Source organism: Rhinolophus hipposideros, assembly GCF_964194185.1.
Source record: "Rhinolophus hipposideros genome assembly, chromosome: 1".
In the NCBI taxonomy this organism is placed as follows: Eukaryota; Metazoa; Chordata; class Mammalia; order Chiroptera; family Rhinolophidae; genus Rhinolophus; species Rhinolophus hipposideros.
Window position 1 is genome coordinate 59,245,634 of NC_138047.1, and position 10,662 is coordinate 59,256,295.

The window sequence follows — 10,662 nt, forward strand, 5'->3', positions numbered from 1 at the left end:
ATCTGCAAAGCACCAAGTTTTCTAGGTGAGCTTAATATTAGATTTAAAATCTAAAAGAAAAATTTCGATAAGTACATACCAGTATTTTTTTAAAAATGTGTTTACCTTTATTTCCACATCTTATGCATATAAGCCCTGAGAAATCGAAAGGAAAGATACTATTATCCTTAATTTTCTGATCGAGAAATCTGAAACCACAACTGAGTCCTCATGAAGACATGCTGCATTTCAAGCACAGCTCTCTTGACCTCCTGTTGCAAGTGCATTCCAACAGGTAAGGGCTTAAACATCTGAGGGATGGTCTGCACTTTAAAAGCTGAGCAGGAATAATATTCCTCTACCACCTCCGGAAATTGCTGAGTATCCTGCTCTCTTGAGAACTTCTCCAGAGTGCTTGGCAGGAGTGCTCCTCCCCTAAGTGCAGAGTGGAGGCAACGCGTGGCACTACTCACACCTCGGCTGTGCTTGTTCCTGCACCATCCACCCACCTGGGTGGTCTTTAGAGGAAGCCCTCAGGAGTACTGAGGAGGACCAGAACTGCATGCCACCCACACCACTCCTAGGGTCATAACCCAGCCAGCTACAGAGTATTAGCTATCCTAAAATAATAATAACAAATTAATGGAATTGACTCAAGGGAAATCAAATTCCACTTATAGGCCTAGTAGCAGAAACAGCTGTTAAAATTCATTAAATTGGAAGTTCCTCTAGTAGCTTCTTGAGGATGTTTTTCAAAGTCTTTGGGCCACAGCTATATTAAAAAAAAAAAAAAAGCTAGTTAAACATTATTCATCAGAAAGTATTTTGCAGGGAGAATATGGAGTGAATTTTGAAATCTTCACAGGATGTAAGATTATGGCTGGACTGTTTGCAAAGTTTATATTTCAGTGGGCTTGACAGATGGGCTCCTTGTAGTTTTAAAATTTAAGAAGGGGAGATCAATGGCTGCATTCAAAACCCCAAAGGTTTTACTGTGATTTGCCTTATCACAAAAAAAACCCTCCTATAAGATGTTTATAGATTTTCACGAGTCTGGCTACAAATTCTATAATAAAATTCTTAGCTAACGACAAGAGCAACCCCAAAACTATATTGTTTAAAACTTTCTGTTTTTAAAAAGAATCGTTTGTCTACCTTTTTTCTTTCCAAGGATATTCCCACCCATTAAAAAGACTTTGGTTGTTATATAAATGAAACATTTCAGGAAGAATACTTATCATGTTAATAATAATGTATCTGGTAAGAAAATAAATGAGTTTAGATGCTCTCTCTTGCTTCAAAATCTGCATTCTAAGATGAAAAGGGAGAAAAGGGAGGAGGAAGAGAAGGGGGAGGAGGAGAAAGGAGGAGGAAGAGGAGGAGAAAAGAAGGAGGAGGAGGAGGAGATTGAATCAGCTGATCTCTGAAAACTTCCGCTTTTGAGTTCAAGAAAACTAGAATTCCAAGAGTTCTACTCACACCAGTGAGGAGCAGCTAGCAATAAACACAGAGTTAATGCATTCATCAGTCATTCAGCCAGAATCTGAGGATTGTTGACATTGCAAAACCTGTGTTCATAAATATATCAGTTAGGGTGCTTGGTTATAAATAAGAGATTCAACTCTGTCTAACTACAGGGAAAAGAGAAATCATTCTGTGACCAAGGTGAGCTCACAGACCCAAGGGGAAACCTGCAGATGCCTGAAAAGGACAAGAACCAAGGCCATTTGGGAATCTAAGTAGCAGATCTTCAGGACCCTGCACAGGACCGATTGGCTCCAACCATTTTTCTTCTGCGCTCCAGCCACTATGTTCAAGAGTCAAAGCATGGGGAAGAGAGTCCATTGCTCACGTGATGGATTGATATTCACTATTCATTCTGACCTATTCCAGGGTCTCTTCACTCATTGTAAAGGCTAGAAAGCTAAAACAAAAACAAAAACAATATTCCCCAGTCTTCCTTGCAGCCAGTGTTCCAAAAGATATTTACTCCTCAGCTAGTCACATGTACTTGTGTGAGACTAGAAAGGCAGAAGTGAGGTGGATACTACACATGTGCTGTTTCTGCAATTTCTGCTCCAGAGCAAGGATGTCAATGTGTTTGATTTTCCTGCAAGAGCTCCAGCTGAGGTCTCAATATCTGGCCACTAGCTTAATAGGTGTAGAAAGGCACGGCATGGATCATCCATTTTGTTGGTGCAATCCCGAAAGACATGTCACAGCTCTGGAGCTAACAATTCTGACAGTGGTTTCTAATTTCCAGGTCACAGCTAAGGTGGCATATTCCTGATGCCAATGGTTGCAGTGGTCACCAGAAGTTGGCACTATGGCTTCCCAATTCCTCAGCTTCCTCACAGTCGTCATTCTCTTTGCACACCAGTCTTGTACTGTCAGTAATTCTTGGAGGCCTTGTTCTCTATAATAAATCCCTTTCTGCTTGAATATCCAGAGAGTTCCATTAGTCCAATAGGCCATCATGGTTCATACACCCATCTCACAACTAGTGGAAGGTAGGACATAATGATTGGCACACCCACCAAGACTACACATGCAATGCAAAAGGGATAATTCTCCCAAAAGAAAGTAAGTTGCCTGTCAAAAAAAAAAAAAAAGTGGGGAGGGGGTGATGGATTGTGGGTAGCAGAAAATAACAAACATCCATTCTGCAAATGGATACAAAGTTTCTTAAGTCAACATTGTTTCAAGAGTGTATTGCAGGCCCAAAGCAAAGTTGTCACAGCACGTTTACAAAAGCTTAGCTATCCCAAGGGAAGAAGTCGGAGAATGCTACATAAAATGACATCTGATCTAGGTCTTAAGGCTCAAGTAGATGTGAAGGCTTTCTAAGTAGTAGGAAATTAATAACTTAATTTGGTGTGTGTGTGTGTGTGTGTGTGTGTTATCTAAACAAAGATGAGGGTTCAATTAATTAGTAAAGGGGAAAATTTTCATTTTGAGCTTTTCTCAAATAGGTATAAATTTCATAATTAGAAGGAAACCACAAAAGGCAATACAAACAATTGAGACACTATAGACCCAGGTTAGCTAGCAGAAGATTCCAAGAGCCCAGCCTCTATACCTCTAGGCCCTACCCAGAGGACACATAAGTAGGCATCTTCCTGTCTCTGCCCATATAATTGCCCTATGCCTCCTGACCTCCTTAGATAGAAACTGAATTTAATTCCTGAACACATACCAAGTGCTAAGTTTCATTATCCCTGGACTCCCACACTACCTGATTTTTTTTTTTTTTCTTTATAGCTTCCCAACATTATTCCCTAGGATGAGTAAGCCTCCCCCTCATGGTCTTGGTTAGTAGCTCAGGACTGACCTCTAGGAATATCAGATTTGGGTCTCTGGATACTCCCTGCTTCCCCCAAGGGAAACTAGACCCCTATTACTTCTTTCTCAACTCCAGCTAGGCTGTAGTTTTATTTCTCTCCTGATCTGTGATTTCTATTTTTCTCACTCAGCCGTTTCACACATTGAGTTCAACTGTTACCTGTACTAGAAATGCTGCTGAGACAATACTGTCACAATGATGCTTTGGCCCAAACTCACCCAGTGTGTTTTATGTGCTACCTGGTAGCCTCAATAGCAGGAAGGGAAGGAAAAACTAATATTAAGTGAATTTTCATTATGTGTCAGGGATACTTCTAAGACCTTTCCCATGTGCTATTCATTTAATATAATTTATACAAGGGTTTGCATCCACGAGCCAATCGTCCTTCGGTCTGTGTCAGCACTTCCCAGGGATAACTACAGTAGAATTCAGTTTAATTAAATACCTTCCTCTCAGCAGTGCCCTTTCTCCCTCTCATACTGACCTTTAGTCCAGGAGACCCTCAAGTCCATCTTAACTGGCTCTTGCTTTCACCATTGCCATCCTCAGAATCTACTCCAGTCTTGTATCTCTATTTCCCTACCCTGTCCTGACTCCAATCTTTCTACAGTGAAGCTCTCATCCCACCTTCAAATTTAAGCCAGTTCTATATGAAATGCAACTATCTATGCCCTCAGACGCTGATACTGATTTCACACAGAGAGCGAAACTGTGATAAGAATCAAATTTCTAGTGTTCCTACCATTTTTCTAACAGTGTGTCCACCTGTTTTGACTTAGTGGCTTATGTTAAGTGAATGTGATTCTCCCAACAGAATAAAAATAAGTAGATGTTACTTATCACACAATTTCTCAAAGCTTTTTCTTCTCTTCCTGACCTTCCACATTTTTCTTTCCAAGTATCAAGAGGACTACTAAGAGATATGGTTTTAAAATATGATAGAGTTTCCTCAAAAGACTAGGGAATACAGATAAAGTCATAGATCTAAAAATGAATGAACAGTAATATAAGCAGCCCTGAGGAGACTTCTGTGAGCTGCGAAAAAAGAGCAAAGTCCCGATCCTAAGCGTGCACATGCACATAAACATACAACTCACCATTACTCTTCTGTCACAGCATTTAAAAATCTAATGTGTTGCATTGCCTCCATTTTCTTTTTCACACACTGAATTCCCAAGCATACAAGCTGTAAAAACTTAATCTACTTTTGCCACAGGTTCCTGGTATTCAGTGTTGGATGAGACTCTGCTTTCAAAACAATTATGGCTCTGGCTGGAAAAAAAAAAAAGGTGCTAAGTTCCAAAGAGAACTGTGAGAAGCTGGGTCCAAACACCTCTCCAAGGCTTGCAGTGGTCAGGACAAGGCATTTCTACTCCCCCTCCTCTCACCCCTCAACAACAGAAGAGGAGAAAGGGGAGCCAGAAAGACTTTATCATTTAAAGAAATACAATATGTTATGAAAGGAAAGCATTTCCTCCCTTCAGCTCCCCCTACTGGGAAGAGAGGACTTTTCCTCCCTGAATCCAAATGAGGGCAGCCTGACAGGAATTCCAAGAATCCTGTATGTCAGAATGTGGTAAGGATTAAGATATTTTAGCTTTTCTGTGTCTTATATGTTAGACTATGGAGTAATAAAACACGTACATGCTTCATAAACATTTCTCTGAAACTGGTTTTAAGAAGAGGCCTCATGACTGATTCGAGTCATGACAACTAAGTGGAACAAATGGGTCAATTTTCATTGTGGAAATTTTGAAAGAACACACATTTATGTACACATACTTTGTTACAGTCGCTCCAAAGAATTGTTCTCTCTCATTTATAGTCTCAGTGACATAGATTGTTGTGTAACTGAAGCAGCTGTAACATTCCCACAAATCATCCAAGGGTTGGTTTTCATGATTCACAGTTGCCCTCCTGTTTTCATTTGTTGACCATAGGCAGTGATATGTTGAGAAATGTTTAACTGAGTATCCTGGGTGGGGGCAGTGGTGGGTGGGGTGGGGGAAGGGTGAGAGCACATCTGATTTGTATAGGTGTAATCACACATGATTAGCCACCATGGCAAATTTCAAGCTACCAAAGTGACACCATTAAATGTGGACTCGAGGCAGAGAGGAGCAGGGTCCGCTCTCAGGAGCCAGTGGAGCTGTCTGAAGCACATCACTGAACTAGTCAGTGTGACAGTAACGTCCACTCAACCTGCACCACTGGTTCACTTAAAATGTTGTTGTACTGTTACTGTTTATTTTATGTTAAATATCCTTCTTCAAACAATTCCAAATAGTATAGAAAGTATAAATGTAGTGCTCAAATACACGCAAGAATGAAAATGAAAAGAAAACACAGATGCACCTTGATTGACAATGGAGTTACATCCCAACAAACCCATTGTAAGTTGAAAATACTGTCAGTCGAAAAAGCATTTAATGCACCTCGCCTACTGAACGTAATAGCTTAGCCTAGCCTACCTTAAATGTGCTCAGAACACAATATCCAAAAACCACTGACAACACAGTACATTGTAGAGTGTCAGCTGTGACCCCTGTGATTGCGTGGTGACTGGGAGCTCACCGCCACTGTCTGACATCATGAGGGACAATCCTACTGCATATCACTAGCCCTGGAAAGATCAAAATTCAAAGTACAGTTCTACTGAACATGTTTCACTTTCATATCACCGTAAAGTCAAAAAATTATAAGTTGATGTAGATGCTTGATCAATGTACTGTACACCTGAAGCTGAACAATAATGAATGCCAACTATAATTTTATATATATAATGTGATGGTTCAGTGTGAGGTCGGAGGGATAGTGGATGGGGGGAGGGGAGTTCACAGTGTAAGGGATATAAATGATGAACGTCTAAGTATTACCTTGTCTTGTGCACCTGAAACTAATAATAATAAAAATAAAATAATAATAATAATAATGCTTGCAAACATATTACTAATAGAAGTCAAGGATCTTTTAATTTTCTGGGTTAGATCACAGTGTATTAGATACATTTCATAATACGGATGAGGTAAAATCAATTGGTACAAATAATGTTTTGACATAATGACTAATCTTATGAGGAATTTATAAAAAATCAATTATACTGTAATTTAGAGCCACCAGAATCTGACAAACATAGAAGTAATCAATTATAGATGTATTCTTAAATGAGTTCTGGAAAATAAAATACTACTTAAATTAGTATAAATGCTGATGAAGAAAATAAATAAAATAATTAAATAGTAAAAATAAAAATTGTAAGTTGGGGACCATCTGTATAGAACATGAAAGATAACAGCTTCTTTCAGAAAAGCCTTCGTAGGTAAAGAAGCTGATTGTGCATAGCATTGTAGATACCAATCTCATTTTTAAGAAGACAAGATGATAGTCCCACTGGTTTGAGATTCTTGCCATAATGGCACCAACCATCGGTAGCATATCTTAAAGCGTAGGCCTTTTGGGTTGATTTGATAATGTGGCTCATGAAGTACCTTGGCACTGGGGCACCTGCATAACTTGCTTTTCCTTTGTACTAAAAGTTAGCTCATCAGCTACACTCAGAGGCACAGTTCTTTATTCTCTGCAAAGGAGAAAAGGCCTGTGTCGTAAAGCTAGTAGAGTTCATTTTCTAAAGAAGAGGTTGTGTCCCCCAAGCTGATGGAAGGGTATACTCGCAACCAGCCATGAATGGCCAGGGATCCTTTACAGCTAGTAGTTTCCAAAACAAGATTTATACCAGGGCCTCTGGAGTTATACTCTGTGCACGTTCAGGTTCTCAGCTGTAGCCCAAGTGGAGATGAAACTGACCACGGTCCATTTAAAGTACTCTCTCAGAGAATAAAATAAAAAGATTATGACTAGCGCTGCTCTTTCTTAGAGGAAAACACTAAAAAGTCATACCATTTTCAATAAAAAACAAAAACAAAAAAAGCTTTAAAAGCATGACCTCAATATCATATCTGCATTAACAATTCAAGAAGAACAATTTTGCAATCATCTATGAGTAGAAAAGTCTATTACTGGCCCGATTCAATTACATGTTGAATTGAGGCTAAAATTTTTTTTTGAAAAAAGCATAGCAAGGAGTTTCTGAATTTTCACACAGAACTTTTATAGAAGACTCACTTTGATTTTGATATGTTACATTTTCACATTCCAATTATACCCTTGCAAAGTTCAGTGAGCAGCATGGTTTCAACCCAATTAAATGGCAGCTTGAAGACCTTTTTTCACCCCCGGTCTGTACTTGCTCAACTCCAATCATCTCATTCTGTAATAACTAGAAGCTTAGTATGGAGCTAAAGCTTAGAGGTCTTACAAGAAGCTGTTATAATGACTTCATTTAAAACCCATTCTAGGCATAGATAATGTAATATTGTCCCTCATCACCAAAGGGATAGGTCAGAGTTACAGTACCATATTTAGTCATATTTTGTCACTTGTCATAAGCCATTCTCCCTAGAAAAACAGATAGAGAGAGAAAGAGTAAGGGAGAAAGAGAGAGAGACAGATACAGAGAGAGAGAGAGGAGAGAAATAAAGAGGGTTAATATACGATAAATTGACTCAGGGGAAACTACTCCTACTTAAAGAATTTCTTCAGTCATGCAGAGGTGGAAGCAATCCCCAAAATGTGTCAGCAAATTGTCAATTCAATACTCACTGATTGATGATAAACAAACCTGAACCAAAAAGGCTAACCTCTTTGAAATGCCAGCAGGCAGAATGTGACTTCAAAGTTTAAAGCCCTGGAGGAAGGTCCAAGATGGCAGAATAGGTAAATACTATGCCTGACACCTCCCAGGATCACATTAAAATTACAACTGAATTATAGAACAATCAACCTCAAGAATCATATGAAGACTACGTGAACAGAACTCCTATAAGTACGGATCTAAAGAAGAGGCTACATTGAGACTGGTAGAAGGGGCAGAGACATGAAATGGGCTGAGCCCAAACCCACAGGTAGTGATTGAGCACCAGGAGGAACACCTCAGTGGCAGAGGTCCCCCCTGAAGAATGAGAGGTCCCAGCCCCATACTGGATCCCCAGTTAAGGAGTCTTGTGCCAGGAAGAGGAGTTCCCACAATATTTGGCAGTGAAAATCAGTAAGGATTCAGTCCATCCCTCCCACTGAGACTGAAGGCAGCTGGAAACCCAGACTTCCTCTTAAAGATCCGACTGAGACTCATTTACTAGCAGGTACTCAACCTGAGCTCTGGTGGAAGGTCAGTGATTTGAGAGATGCCAGAGACATACAGGGGGAGACTGAGTTATGGGGTTTCAGGGCAAGGACTAGAGGCACAGCTGTCATTATTCCTGTGTGCAGCCTGCCTCATGTGTAACTTACAGGAAGGTGCCATCTTTCCTATGCTGAGCCTATTCTCACAGGGCCAAATCTGAGATTGCATCGGTCTGGTAAAATCCATGAGTGTGGCACTACCTTTGGAATCACCCCACCCAGTTAGTGCAGCATTACCAGGGGCACCCTCAGCTCCTGGGTGTCCAGCCCCACCGTGGAATCTGCAGGAAGTTTATACAGCAGCTGTTGGCCCATAGAGGCCTGGGAAACTTTTGGTGTCAGGTGGTCAGCCCTACCTTGTGCTGCAGCCCTTCTTGGGCAAACCTCAGGGATCTGTGGGCTTGAGGCAAGTGGTGGGTAACCAGTGTTCTCTGGACATTTTGCAGAGTGGCCACAGGCTCTGCACTGGTACAAGAGCTGAATCTGCATTAATTCTGTAAAAGCCACTGGCTACCCCTGTGTCTCCATGAGACCCTACTTCTCCCAGCTATCACTACATTGATGGGGGCACTCTAAGCTCCTGGGCATCTAGCCCCACCCCACAAACTGCTAGAAGCTTGTACAGCAGTGGGCAAATTGCGGCAGTCAGGGAAGCTTTCAGTGGCAACTGGTCAGCCTCAGCTTGCTCTGCAGCCTTTCTAGGGTGGCTCCCGAGGTTCTGTGGGCCCAAGGTGAAAACCAGCTAGCCACAGTGTTCTCGAGTTTTGCATAGTGTAAGACTCAGGCTCAGAACTAGTGTAAGAACTGAATCTGCATTAACTTTGTGAAAACCACCAGACACACCCCATGAATCTCTGGAACCCCACCCCACCCAACTCAGGTGGCATCACTGGAGACACTGTCAACACCAGGTCAACGAACCCAGCCAGTAAATCTAAGAAGACTCTTTCAGCCACTGAGCCTTATGGGCAGCTGACAGGTGGAAACAGGCCTAAGGGGGCCTTGGGCCTTTTGCTAAGCTGCCCCAAGCCTGATATTAGTGGCAACCAACCTCGTTCATAGCAAGGCCACCCCCACATGTCTCCAGGTCAAACACAGGCAGCAACCAATAGTGTACAGCTTTGTAGCTCCTAACAGGTCACTCTGGGTCAGTCATAGGCAAGTCTGAAATTGGCCGACACAGGAGCCCCTCCCAAAAGGCACAAGAAGCAACACACCCAGAGGCCAGCCTCAGATCACAACAGAGCACTACCTAATTAGCACCATAAGTGACACACCCAAAGGATAGTATCAATAGATACAAGAGCCCACTTGAGTGAATCCCCATCTGAGGGGTCAGCCCCCACATAGCAGCTTATATGCTGTAGGCATAGCCAATCCTCACAGCCAGTCAGTATGAGACAATCCTACCAACTGAAGCTCCAAAAGTAATTACGGCTCAACTACAATAAGAGAAAACACACAACACATTCCTGGAACAAACACAGGTTATCAGAGAGACTGTGCCACTGGACCACACAGGACACCTACTACATAAGGCCACCTAACAAAGACTGAGAGATATAGTAGATATATCTAGTACATAGAAGCAAACAGAGAGGCAGCCAGAATGAGGGAACAAAGAAACATGTCCCAAATAAAAGAATAAGAGAAAACTCCAGAAAAAGAACTAACTGAAATGGAGGCAACTAACATACCAGAGACAGAGTTTAAAACACTGGTTATAAGAATGCTTAAAAAACTTAGTGAGAACTTCAACAAAGAGATAGCAAGCATAAAGAAGGACACGGAAACCATAAAAAGGAACCAATCAGAAATAAAGAATGCAATAACTGAAATGAAGAATACACTAGAAGGATCCAACAGTAGACTAGATGAAGCAGAGGATTGAATCAGCAATTTAGAAGAGAAGGTAGCAAAAAACACCTAATCAGAACAGTAAAAAGAAAAAAAAGAATTAAAAAACAAAGATAGCTTAAGAGACCTTTGGGACAGCATCAAGTGTAATAACATTCACATCATAGGAGTACCAGAAGGAGAAGAGAGGGAGGAAGGGATCAAGAATCTAAATGACAGAAAACTTCCCTAACCTGGCAAGTGAA